Raw genomic sequence first — 14,788 nt, 5'->3', positions numbered from 1 at the left:
AATGGTTCTTGCTTAAATAGTCTTCTCTTGTATTACAATGTGTAGAATGAATACACCACTCAGATAAGAGGAGATGATACAGTTGAGACTTACCTTATATGATTTGTGATATTTGGGATATTTTTTATTAACAAAGATTTAATTTTTGTATCTTCCATTTCTACTGTCATTTCTAATTTGTAATTGTACTGCAACATTATGAGTTTCAAATATTTTTTAAAAAAATATAGGTTCCAAATGAAAAAAAAAAAATCCTAAATAAGAAAAAATATCATTCCCCAAAATTAAGAAGGATTTGGAAGTGTGCCAAAATTGAAAATTTGAGATGGTTTTTAACTGTCCCTAATCTTTTCCAAAATTGAAAATTTGTGACGGTTTTCAACCGTCCCTAATTTTTTGCGACGCCACAATTGAAAAACGTTCCTAAATGATTTAGAAATGGTTTTCAACCATTCCTGAATAGGGATTTTGGTGAAGTGACTACTAAACAGGAGAAAGCACAAGTTCAAAGTGTGAGCTTAAAGCAAAATAACACCTGGGTAAAAGATTCTTGCAATTGTTGGCATCATCTAGTCAATGTGATGTCTATAGTGGGTCCATGATTTGGACAACTTGGATTGAGGTAATTGTATAGCACTTTAATGTGGTTATATGCATGCCTCTAGATTATCATGCTCTAATTAGAGTGTTAATTAATTATTCTAAAGGATTATCCGATTTAATCCTTTCAAGTTAGACGAATAGTAATGGTGTTCATTAAATAACATAATGCCATTTTCTTAGAAATCCACATGATGGAACATAAAATGTAGAAGAAAATATAGTTACCAATGCATTGAACACCTGAGAAGTGAACTAATGCTGGGCATAAATAAGATTTGAACTGATGTTAAAACCAACTATAAGTTAAGATGAAAGCTAGATATGGTAGGAAGAACTGACCTGTTGTTGTTGATGATCATGGACAACATTTGAACGACTTGGACAATGTATTGTTGATTCAGACTTTAGATGATTAGATGTGCATTGTCCTATTTAAATAATCAAAATCCATTAGTTAGTTCAGAGATCAATAAGAATGTAACAAATGAGTTTTAGCATGTGAAAGATTAAGAAAAGCTGGGATACATATGTAACAAATGTATTTGGAACAGATCTGATTGCATTTTTAACTAATCTGATCAAATTGTAACTATTCTGATCAGCTTGCATCTGATTTGATTTGATCTCAGCAGAGTCCATTGGTTGTTACAATAACATATCAGGTGTTTTAACTAAAATGAGTTGCGATTGGCCATTCCCAAGAATTGTCTAAAACACCATTTAAATAGGTATAATTAGATTGCTTTCACACTGACTTAAAAAATTCATGAACTTTCACATTAACCACCTCTGTTGATAGGAATCTTCAATAGGATCAAGGGTCTTTGATGGCTCTCAATAAGATCGAACCCTCCTTCAATCAAATTGAAGAATGTGATAGGATCATAGATATCTTCAATGGAATTGAATAAACAACTTAGTAAGAAAATCTTGAAATTTGAGTTCTTAGATAAGAGTCTGAACGCATTGAGATAGGAATCTGAATCCCATCGAGCCACATCGACGGTTTGTCTATAGAATCAAAGTCCTATCGAAAAATATTGATTTCTTCAATTTCATCATTGTACTTTGAATCTTCAATCTTTCACTTTGGGTACTTGGTTCCTGTACTTTAAATCTTCATTTTTAATGCTTTAATTTCCAATTCTTCAAACTCCGCTTCCTTGGGCTTTAATTCAACATTTTAAGCACGTGTTTATCTTAGACTTTAAAATTCTCATGAAAATTAAAAACATGTTAATTAAGCCTTTTTTAACTCATAAATGCATGGGAAATGCATGCAATATAAAGGATAAAGTTGCAATATTTAGGTCTCATCACAGCCCCCAACCAGCATTTTGCTAGTTTTGAGCAAAACATGTGAAAAGTTTTCAGAATCCAAGTTAAGATCAAAATTTTTTTGAGAAGAATTCATTTTGTATATCCATGCATCCTCCAAAACAATCCATATATCCAAAATCCATGGCATAAAAGCTTTGATAAATATCAGTCTAGAACCTAGCATACATAGTAACAATTCGTCATTGGGTTCAATTCATTTATCAACTAATGGAAAATTCCAAACACTGAAAACCATAATACTCGATGAAACTGACCTTGCATCATCTAGGAAATTAGTCCTCTACCATCATAATAAGACCAATAACTACTTAAAGTGAGCAGATCTACCAATGCACTGAATTTACCTTCATTAAGTTTCTTTTTAAAAAAATCCACATTGATGGCTTTCACTTTATTTTCTTCTTTTTTTTTTCAATATCCATCATTTCATTCTCTCTTGTTTTCAAGGACAACTTTCTTTTCCATTTTTTATATTCCTTTTTTCTTCAAACAATAGGTAGCCCTTTTTGATGTATTCTTCTTTCTTTTTCTTTTTCAAAACAGTTAAGGATCATCAAGCTTGGCTCCATATGATGGACTGACAGTGGGTGAAACGCCCATAATCTGGGACTTTCCAGATGTGTTGAGGATGAGACGCAGACTTCCTCTGCAGTGGGAGATTGATTTCATTATTGATCTCAAGCTGGGCGCAATGCCCATCTCCTTACCGACCTATCAGATGCCTTCGTGCGAGTTAAAGAAGTTATGGACCCAGATCGATGACTTATTGTTATCTGACTTTATACAACTGAGTGTGTCACCATGGGGAGCCCTTATACTATTCGTGAAGAAGAAGGATAGGTCATTGCAGCTATGCATCGACTACCGCAGATTGAATCAGGTCATGATAAAGAATCAAGTATCCACTGCCAAGAATAAACAACCTGTTTGACCAATTGAAAGGTGCCTAATACTTTATAAAGATTTATTTGCAATCTGGGTAGCAGAGGTATGGAAGACTGCATTTAGGACTAGTTTCAACCATTATGAGTTCCAAGTGATGCCTTTTGGTCTAGCAAATGCACCGACCGTGTTTATGGACCTTATGAACAAGGTATTTAGGTCATACCTGTATCAGTTGGTCATCATGTTCATTGATGAAATTTTATTATATTCAAAGAGCTAGGAAGACCACAATGAACATCTGTGAGTAGTCTTTGATACGCTTATGCATAATCAACTTTTGTGCAGCTCTGAAAGTGCAACTTCTCGAAGGAAGAAGTGAGATTCCTTGGGCATGTAGTTTCAAACCAAGGCATAACTGTAGACCTTGCCAAGGTAACAGTTGTAATGACCCTGAATTTTAGTGCACTTAGAACTAAAATAAATAATTAAATATTTTTATTTTAATTAAGAAATAAAAAAAAGTCAATTACTGAGATGATTTGTAATGGATGGTGTTGATCATCCACACGATCTTTGCATAAGTACATAGAAAATTTTTAACAAAGAGATGATTTGTAATTTCAATCTATGTAATAATATTTTAGGAATGAGGAGGCCCCAAGTCAGTGATCCTTGTGCGATTAGATGCAGAAGATTGTGCTGGAGTTTTTTGAGAAAGAAGCCCCTCACCCTAACTCTTTAGTGTTTCGGTTTAGGAGCAGTCTCAACTACTCAAACTACTGTTGTGGTTGTAGTATTAGCCAATGTATCTTTCGACCTGGTTGTCCTTCGGCCGAAAGTCGTGACCGAATGTGATGCCACTTTCTTCTTTCCTTATAAATCCATCGACGAATAGTGTTGAGCAATGATGAGCTCAATGGGTTTAGATGCCAGTTACTTGTAATGGTTTGCCCACCATTCAAAAAAGATGTCCATAAACAGGGGATAATTTGGAAATGTGGTAAGTTTAAAAGACATACTAGCCGACTGGAAGGTGGAATGGAGAGAATGGTAGAGATCAACCTAATCGGAAATTGGTTGAGAGTAAGGGGGTTGGTTGTAAGTTTTCTAAGAGAATGAACAAGGGATATATTGGACGTGACTGAATTATCGAGCAATCAGATTTGGACAACATTGCTCGATTCCATCTTTGGCAATCTTACCAGTTTCTATTGTGCCTTTGTAAGAGAGTCCTTGCAGATGAGGTAACTCTCCCAAGCATTGAGCATCAGTGAGGATATATGTTCATCATTTTCTTCAAAATCGACTATGAACTAGGCTGGGCCATACTCTTTCAAGTAGAAAGGGGCAAAGGTATGATAACACTTACTAGAGTGGAGAGGAAAGAAAAGAGAGTCCATATATGTAGAAAATGTATGGACTTCTTGGGGAAAATGGATATTGCGATGACCATAAGATGTATAAACAATATCAAAGGGAGGAGGAGAATGTACAAGAAAATAATGAAAGTATTCATAAAGCCATATTTAGAGAAGCCATAATGATTATCTGCTATGAAATAGACCCTTAGTGGTTAGCTCGTATATGCCTCTATACAGGTGGTCGAGTACAAAGGGTGCAAGGGCTAATTTTGACCTTGTTCGAGTGCCTCGGCCACTTGTTGGTAATTTAGAGAGTGTTCACACAGAGCAAGTGATGACAGATCCATAGCTATAGGAAAGTCATGTGTTCTTCATACTCGATCTGGCCTTCATATTTATTGTATGTAAGCATGAAATGAGAATAGGCCTTGTCGGCCTTGTTGTTAAATGTCATTCTTCATCATAAGCAAAACTTAGAAAAACACCCTCGCGAAAGGGTAGAAGTTAAATCACTACACCAAAAATCCTGATCAGGAACGGCTACATCTTTGGTTTAGAAATGGCTTAAAGTTGTTCCTAATTAGGAACAGTTTTAAATTGTTCCTAATAGTGATTATAGAATGGAATTAGATTACGTCTTACCCTTGCCCTCTATGAGGCCCATTTTGATGTAAGAGTTTTATCCACACCATTCATCCCTTTTCTCACATCGTTTTATGGCATGGGACTACACCTAAAGAACAAAGTATTGGTGGATGAATTCCACAATGTGAATGCTGCTGTGAGAAGAGGGGATCTAGTGTGTAATTAAACAGTGATAGTTTGATGCATTCGTAGATGTCAATCTCTCTCCAAGAATCTTCATACTGTGCAACGATGCGATCAAACCAATCATGCCATCCTAGTATGGGTTTCTTCTAAGATCGTGAAGTTTTTAGGGCATTGGAATGATCTAGAATCAACTGAGATTGGATTAACATGTTCTTCCTAGGACAGTTTAGAAAGAAATGGTCCAATGGACGAATCTCATCAGTATCAATTTCCGCAAAGAAGACTAGTCCTAGGGAGTAATAATCTTCGATTGACGATTTAAAGATGATCTCATTGGTGAACTTTTTGGAAAGGTCATTTAATGTATATATTATATTATCTTATTGGAAGGTTGGGGAGACAGAATGAGGAAGTAACCATTGTAGAATGAGAAAGTTAGGGTTTCGATGACAAAGAAACAGGGAAGAGAACTTGAGAAATTGGGAAACATATTGAAATGGGGTTTATATCGACCGAAATTGAGTGCATTAATTAGGATGTAATCATAATCTTGTATGGTATGACACTTATACATGCATTGCCACTGGAGTATTTCTTTGTTCAAAAAAGAAAAACACGACAATCATTCAGAATTGTCTCGGTCAGGCATGCTAAAATGAAACGTCGCCACATGGCCTAAAGGACGCCTCATTTATATGGGTTCACACATTGCTTTCACCTTTTACCCAGAGGCAAAGCATGAGTGGGGGACAATGTTATACCCTATTTTTGTCTGTTCCTACAAGATCCAATCAAAGAGGGCATGTATTTTTATGAGAGTTGTGTGGTGCATTCAAGATCTGTGGAGATACCTGAAGAAGATTTTATGATAATACAGCTGGCATCTATTGAGCGATGTCATGTCATCCACAAAGCAAGAGTGGCTAAGCGGAATGTAGTTAAGTCAATAAGGAAGCCTGGAGTGGTTACAAGATAGGTGGTTCTAGAAGGTCAGTAGTGTTGAAATGGTTATAACAATCGTTAGAACATGGGAAGCACCTAGAGAATGATTTAAGGCTATAAGTAGCAAATGAATTCAGTAGAAGAAGGTGACTCATACCAACCAAATCAAATCAAATCTATCTTTTAATTACTTTATGCTCCTTAGAATTATCAGTAGTTTACATTCCTTAGTGTAATTAGATGTAGTAATTAGAGCTGGGTAGGACCCAACTCGACTTGGTGGATCTGACTCGTCCGACTCGGTCAGATCTGACTTAATCCGAACCCTATGACAAAGTCAGGTACAGATCAAGTATCCCTATCCTGATCCGAAACCGGACCGAGTCTAGTTCGAGTTACATTGTAACTCGACCTAACTCGAACCAAAACCCAATCCAATCAGACTCGACCCAATCCAAAACCTGACTTAAACCGGTAATCAGGTACCATATAAATAAAACAAAAAAAAACTCATTCCCTCAACCCTAACCCTAGTAGCCAGCCACCGCACCCAACTCGATCCTAGAGTCCCCTACTTTGGCACGGCCACATAGCAACACCTGTCCAGCTTCTCCTCCTATCTCTCCTCCACCCATCCACACATGACACGACATCACCCATTCATCGTCCGACTCAATTTATGAATACTTCTCTCTCTCTCCCTCTCTCCCTCTCTCTCTCTCTCTCTCTCTCTCTCTCTCTCTCTCCTTCACCCGTCTATATAGCAACACCCGTCCGGCCACCCAACCCACTGTCGAGCTCAATTTCATTTTTTTCTTATTTTTTTAATTAAATGCATGGCTTTAATTGGCTTGGGTCCACTGTGGTGCATCCAGGCTGACTCGCAATCAGCCTAGGTTTGCTGTAGTGCATCTGGCCTTAACGAATCAGGTGTGGTGCGTCATGCGCATGGCCTAGCTCAGGTTCAATGAGGCCAGGCTCACTGTGGCCAGGCTCGGGTGCGGTGTGACCGGGCTCATTATGGTGCCTCTGACCTAGCTAGGGTACGGTGAGGCCAGGCTTATTATGAAATTGGGGTAAGGACCGCAATAATAGAAGTAGGAATAGGTCAAAGTGTCCTAGAGGGGGGTGAATAGGACTTTGTAAGCTTTTATGACAAATAAAATCCTATTATCCTAATCGTGATCTAATGTGTAATTATCAAAATATACTCATCGTAACTTTAGAGGCTTCCAAGCCAAGTAGAGGATCCAATCACAAGACTACTCAATATTTAAACAAGATATTCAAGTCAGTCTATGATGGATGAACTATGTGAAAGTGTGTGGGATGCGATCCTTATTAGTTGTAGATAATCATGTTTTCATGTTTCATGTGAACATTCAAAGTAAACACAATAAAAGAATATGCAAATAACAATCCCAAACACATTCATTTTATAGTGATTTGGCTATGTGCCTACTCCACTCCCAGTGAACGCACTCAACCCTTGAGTGTACCGGATTTCACTAACGAAGGTTTTAAAGTAGGTTAACCTCTACCCTTTACAACCTACATAAGGTTGACTATAAGACCTACACAAGGTACCTAAACATGCCTACACGAGGCATAAGTTTATGCCCTACACGAGCAAAGGATCCACATAAGGAACCTAAGTTTTAGACCACACAGGTCAAGGACCTACACAAAGAACCTAAGTTTATGCCCTACACAAGAGCAAGGGTCAACACACAGCACCCAAACGTACTCTCCCATTGGAGGCCTCCAATGAGGGCTTGAAAGGTTGAGATGCACCTATGACCCAATCCTACATGAGAAATGATCAACAGGGTCTTTGGACTCTAATGACTTACAGATAAGTGAATGAACCCTGTTATGCACGTTGATGAAGATATACTCCTTTGATAACGGAAATTCTTTAGCTCCCTTGATCCGCAACACTGATGATGTTCCAACATAAGGCGACAGGTTGGGTCAAGGTTATGTTGGAATATACTCTAATAAATGTTACTCATTTGAGAGATAGAGAGATTCCAAGCACTCAAGCATTCAAGGGATCCCAGCTCAATGATTTGCCATTAAGATGGTAGCCGGATGATCCTTGAATGGGGAAGTTCATTCACCAATCCAATTTATTAAATATCAATGATGAGGGTGGATTGATGAATGAACTCCCATGAGAAAAAAAGGCTTGGGGTAGGTGATATGCAATTACTCTCTCAAAGCTCTCTCTCTTTTTCTCAATATAGTAACTAAGAATAAGCTCCCCTTATATAGGCAAAAATCTCCAACAGAAATAAAACTATCAGAGTCTAACTGAGTTCGATGTCATCAAACCTGATTCGATGTCATCAAACGTATACATTCGATGCCATCGAATATCAGTTTGATGATACGAACTTAACTAAAACACATTCTGGGAACTTTTTGATAGAAGATCAATGAAATCAAACTAGATTCGATGTCATTGAGATTTGAACTTCGATGTCATCGAATCAAGGTTCGATTCCTTAACATTACAACATAAGAGCTTGCTGGACATTTTAAAGACTGTCTACAATGACATCGAACCTGATTCAATCTCTTCGAAATTCAAATTTCGATGACGTCGAATGAAAAGGCCGAGCTATTAAGTCCTATAGGGGGGGGTGAATAGGACTATACCAAATTAAAAAATTAATAGCGAAATTTAAATAAATTAAATACTGATAGTAATAAACAATCCCATAATGCTGAAATTAAAGACAACCTCCAATGTATGAGTATTGAGAGATTGATACAGATGTTGTTCTAAGGACAACTTACACCAAAAACCAAGGGTTTGTGGCAGGACAACCTTACTAGAACGGTCTATGTATCAAAAACTCAAATTGATACATAGGAATAAAGAAATAAATAGTAAGGAAAGAAATCTAAGCTATTACAACATTTCCACACTTGCATAAAAGAAATTACAACATTCTCCACAAATGCAAAAAGGGAAATTTCAACATCCACAAAATAAAATAAACAATCAATCAACCACAAGACCAAAAATTATAGTGCTTCGCTTGTGTGTACACCAACTATTAAACAACAGCCACACAACTACTCTACTCCTAATATCCTCACACAGTGGATATTAACATTCACTATGAAAATAGGTTTTTCAAGGTTCACCTAAAACCCTCACAATTGTGTCTTTTAAGTGGGCTTAAACAATTCAAAAACCCCACACTCTGAGTTTTCTGGATCACCTCAGACAAACCAAAATAAAGAGATTTTTCTAGCACAATCTCAATGAAACCAAAAGAATTTATAAAACTGTAAAATACCTGAATATTCTCCTTTTAATGCAGCCCGAAAGAACCAAATCGGAGTAGAAGTTCAATGTTCACACTCACTTATGAAATGGTTCTAGGTTCTAAATTTTAAATTAAATTAAGTTGAGCTAGCTCGATTTGATTTTGATTCCAAGAAATGGGAATACAACAATCCCTCTTTCAAATATGATTGGAATATAGAATACAAAATCAAATATAGAAAGCTAATTAAAAAGAATATAAAATGAGCACAATATAGCTTAAAATAATGATTAACTTATCTCTTAGAGTGGCGTATTGATTTAGCTTGAATTGGATATTAAACTCTGAAATTCGTGTTCTATTTATAAGTGTAGAAATCGCAGTCACGACTGGTCCTGAGGTCGTCACGACTATTTATAGGACCAATAGATTTTAGAAATTTTGAGCGCGATAAGATAAAGTCATTTCACGACTGGTCGAAGGACCTACTCGACCGGTCGAGTGGCCTCCACAACCGGTCGAGTCCTGTCCATGACTGGTCATGCGGGACTCAATTTACTTGCTGGACTTTGAGTCAAGCCGGTAGGACTGGTCGAACATGAGTCGAGCACTGTTCACATGACCAGTCAAGCAATCTCTAGGACTGGTCGAGGCTTTAACAAAAATTCTCAAAAATCAGTAACAAACTTAGGACTGGTCGAGAAATTCTTAGACTGGTCGAGCCAGTGCTAGGACTAGTCAAATATAGCCTAGGACTAGTCGAAAAAACAGTCTATGCACTTATAAAATGAGCCAATTGAATTATGTATTCAAAATGACCTACCTTAAGGTCCATTTAGGGTCATCCAAACCTTGTTAGTGATATATGAACATTGAGTCTTCTTTTCCTTTGGTTGATAGTTGATCTTTGAAGTTCACGAAGCTTAAGATTTTGTCATATGTAGAAGCTTGAACTTGAGACTTCTAAAGGTTGAATTGAAGCTTGAGCTTGAGCTTGAGCTTGAAATTGTACTACTTTGTCTTGACTTGAAGCTTTGAAAACTTGAACCATTGAAGCTTGAAAGATTAAAATCACACTTGAGGTTGTACTTGAACATGAACATTTAATCTTGCATTTGACATTCTTGAAGTAAAGACCTTTGTTCTTGTATATGAGATGCACTGTCTTGAATATATAGATGCACTACATAAGATATAGATTCCAAGAGGTTTTGCCACTACAAAATTTGACAATCATAAGAGCTAGAAACCATAGCACTTACAATCTCCCCCTTTGTCAAATTTGTGACAAAACACACTTTATAATAACATAAGCATTATACGCACAGAGAATCATGTACCAGTTATAAATATAAACCAGTAACAACCCGAATAAAGAATCATGCACCAGTTATAAAAAGGTGAAACAAATCTGTAAGTGTTATGGTTTCTAGCTCCTATAATTGTCAAATTTTGTAGTGCCAAAACCTCTCTTGGAATCTGTGTCTTGTGTAGCTCTTCTACATAATGAAGTCGTTGCATCACTCAAAGAACAAATGTCTTTTACTTCAAGAAATGCAAGATTACATGGTCATCAAGTGAGTGTTCAATGTTCAAGATTCATAGTTCAAGCTCCAAGTCAAGACAAAGTCTTTATACTTTGAACCTCAAGCTCAAGACTCAAGATATTTCAAGTTCAAGCTTCTTAAGGCTACAAATTCAAGTTTGAATATTCTTCGAAAGGTCACAAGTTCAAGCTTCATTCTATGACAAGATCTTAAGCTTCGTGAACTTCAAAAAATGATTATCAACTAAAGAAAAAAGAAGTTTCAATGTTCATACATCATGTATAAGGTATAAATGACCCTAGATTAACCTTAGGGTATGTCATTTTGAATACATAATTCAATTAGTTCATTTTATAAGTGAATAGACTGTTTCTTGACTAGTCCTGGACTCTGTACGACTAGTCCTAGCACTGGCTCAACCAGTCCAAGAAATTTCTCGACCAGTCCTAAGTTTGTTTCAAATTTTCAGAATTTTTTGTTAGGCCACAACCAGTCCTGGAGACTGCTCGACCAGTCATGTGAATAGTGCTCGACTCGTTCACGACCAGTCCTGCAGCTACGACTCAAAGTCTAGCAACTATTTCAGGTTCCACATGGCTAGTCGTGGACAGGGTATGACCAATCGTGGAGGTCCTTCGACTAGTCGTATAGGGCTTACGAACAGTCGTGGAATGACTTTATCTTATCGCGCCCAAATTTCAAAAATTTGCTGGTCCTACGACCAGTCATAGTGTCCTCAGGACCAGTCATGAACGTGATTTCTTCACTTATAAATAGAGCACGAATTTTAAAGTTTTTCATTCAATTCAAGATAAATCAATACGTCACTCTAAGAGATAAGTTAGTATTCTTTTTAAGCTATATTCCATTCATTTAATATTCTCTTAATTTAGCTTTCTTATATTTGATTTTGTATTCTATATTCCATTCATATTTGAAGAAGGGATTGAGGATTACCCTTTTCTTGGAATCAAAATCAAATAGAGCTTGCCCAACTTGATTTAATTTAAAATCAATTTAGAACTTAGAACCATTTCATAAGTGAGTTTGGACATTGAACTTCTACATTGAAATTCTACTCCGATTTGGTTCTTCCAGGCAGCATCAAAAAGAGAAATCCAGGTATTTTACATTATTATAAATTTCTATTTTGGTTTTTAAGATTGTGCCAGAAAAATCTCTGTTTTGGTTTGTCTGAGGTGATCCAGAAAACTCAGAGTGTGGGGTTCTTATATTGTGTAAGCCCATTTGAAAGACACAATTGTGAGGGTTTTAGGTGAACCTGAAAAAACCTATTTTCATAGTAAACGCTAATATCCACTTTGTGAGGATATTAGGAGTGGAGTAGTTATGTGGCTGTTTTTCTTAACAGTTGGTGTACACACAAGCAAACCAGTATAATTTCTTATCTTGTGGTTTGATTGTTTATTTCTTTTTGTGGATGGTTGTAATTTCCTTTTTGCATTATGGGGAATGTTGTAATTTCTTTATGCAAATGTGGAGAATGTTGTAATAGCATAGATTTTTTTCATTGCTATTTATTTATTTATTCCTCTGTATCAAGTTTGAGTTTTTGATACACAAATCGTTCTGATAAGGTTATCTTACCATAAACCCTTGGTTTTTATGGTGTAAGGTTGTCCTTAGAACATCTATATCAACCTCTCAATACTAGTACATTTGAGGTTGTCTTTAAATTCAACATTGTGGGATTGTCTGTTGCTATATGTATTTCATTTATTTAAATTCTTCTATTAAGTTTTAATTTGGCATAGTCCTATTAACCCCCCCCCCCCCCCCCCTCCTCTAAGACATTTAGATCAGCCTTTTCAAAATCGCATCATATCAATTCCTCCAACAATACTCCCCCTTTCAACTAATGGATGATGGCTACTTATCCACAATCCATTCACACTATTATCCACAATCCACAATCCACCCACATGCCAATCCACACAAGCGGCATGATAAAATTCTCCCCCTTTTTGTCAAAAGATGACAAAGGAAGGAACCAATAAATAGAACAAGAAGTAGATAAAGAAGGAAGAATAAGAAGAGTAATGAGGAATAAATGAACAAGATAGTCAAGATAATAAAACCATAAGTAAGCATTGTGCAAGCATAATTGTAAGTGCCATAGTTTATAGCCCTTTGTGTTTTCAAATTTGTGGTGCCAACGACACTACTATGAAGCTTGCATATATGAAGAACAAATCTCTACTCAAGAGTAGCTTTGATTAACAAGCACTGTTCATAAGTCAAGACTCGAGAAAGTGAGATTGTTCGACTAGATTCAAGAAGCTTTCAAGTTCAACCTCAAGATCTCAAGAAGCTTTCAAGTTCAATCTCAAGATCTCAAAAAGCTCTTAAGTTTAAACGACATCAAGACTTCAAGCTCCATTACTTTCAAAGGTCACTCGTCTCTAAAGTTTCAATGTCCTTACTTCACATTGAGGTATGACTGACCTTAGGTTGACCTTTAGAGTAGGCCATTTTGGATACATAATTCATATGTTTTATATAAGTGAGTTTGGTCTGTTCTAAGACTAGTCCTGGACTTTGTTCGACTAGTCCTAGCACTGCTTCGACCTGTCTAAACATTTCCTGGATCAGTTGTAAGTTTGTTACAAAAATTAAAAATTTTCTATTAGGCTTCGACTAGTCCTGGGGACTATTCGACCAATCGTAAGAACAATGTCAACTATATCTTCGATCAGTCATAGACCTACAACTCAAATAACAGCGTTGAAATTCGGCCACCTATGACCAGTCGAAGGGATCCTACGACCAGTCAAAGGAGACCTACGACCAGTCGAAGGAAACCTACGACCAGTCGTGAAACTGCCAAATCTTATCGCGCCCAAATTTTTAAATATTTGTTGGTTCTACGACCAGTCGTAGATGGCCTTAGACCAGTCAAAAACGTGATTTGTTCACTTATAAATAGAGCACGAATCTCAGAATAAATTAAGCAATTCAAGTTAATTTAATTCGGCCTTCTGAGAAATAAGTCGGTGCTCCATTTAAGTTAAGTGTGCATATTTAATATTCTCTTTCTTTAGCTTTGTTAATTGATTTTGTTTTTGTTTCTTACATTCCAATCTAATCTGAAAAGAGGAATTGTTGTTTTCCTTTTTCTGGAATCAAAATCAATTAGAGCTAGCCCTTTTGTTTTAATTTAAAATCTATTAGAACCTAGAACCATTATAAAGTGAGTATTGGACATTGAACTTTGACATTCAAATCTCTACTCCGACTTGGTTCTTTTGGGCTGCTACAACGAAGGAGAAAATCAGGTATTTTACAATTTGTGTAATTTACATTGTTTGGTTTTATTTGAGGTTAAGCCAAAAAAATCTCAAAGTTGTTGGTTATCTGAGACGAGCCAGAAAACTCAGAAGTGAGGGTTTTTGAATTGTGTAAGCCCTTTGAAAAAGACATAATTGTGAAGGTTTTGGGTGAACCTATGAAAACCTATTTGATAGTGAACGCTAATATCCCCTGTGTGAGGATATTAGGAGTGGAGTAACATTCTGTGTGGCTGTTATTTAACAGTTGGTGAACACACAGGTGAACCACTATAATTCTTTGTGTTATGGATGTGTGATTTATATTTCCTATCTTTTATCATTAGAATTGTGGAATGTATGTGTGGATGTGAATGTTGTAAATTTTACATTTCAAGCATAGTGGGGAATGTTGTAATAATTTAGATTTACATTTCAGCATTATATTTTTGCTCTCTTTATTACGTTGAGCTTCAGTTTCTCCATTTGTTCTAGAAATAAGGTTGTCCTACCATAAACTTTGGTTTTTGGTGTAAGGTTGTCCTTATAACAATTTTTGTTTCTATTTCTCTATTTTAGGTTGCTTTCTATTCCTATACTGTGATTGCTGTATAGTGTTATCTATTCTTTGTTTCATATTCCGCAGTATTTAAGTTTAATTTGGCATAGTCCTATTCACCCCCCCTCTAAGACATATAGCTTGGCCATTTCAATAATCTACCATGTTCAATCAAATTAAACCAAGTTCAACCAAGTGCAACCAAGTT

This window comes from Magnolia sinica, chromosome 14, assembly GCF_029962835.1.
Source record: "Magnolia sinica isolate HGM2019 chromosome 14, MsV1, whole genome shotgun sequence".
Classification (NCBI taxonomy): domain Eukaryota; kingdom Viridiplantae; phylum Streptophyta; class Magnoliopsida; order Magnoliales; family Magnoliaceae; genus Magnolia; species Magnolia sinica.
The sequence above is the reverse complement of the archived record's forward strand: the minus strand, read 5'-3'. Positions refer to the sequence as shown.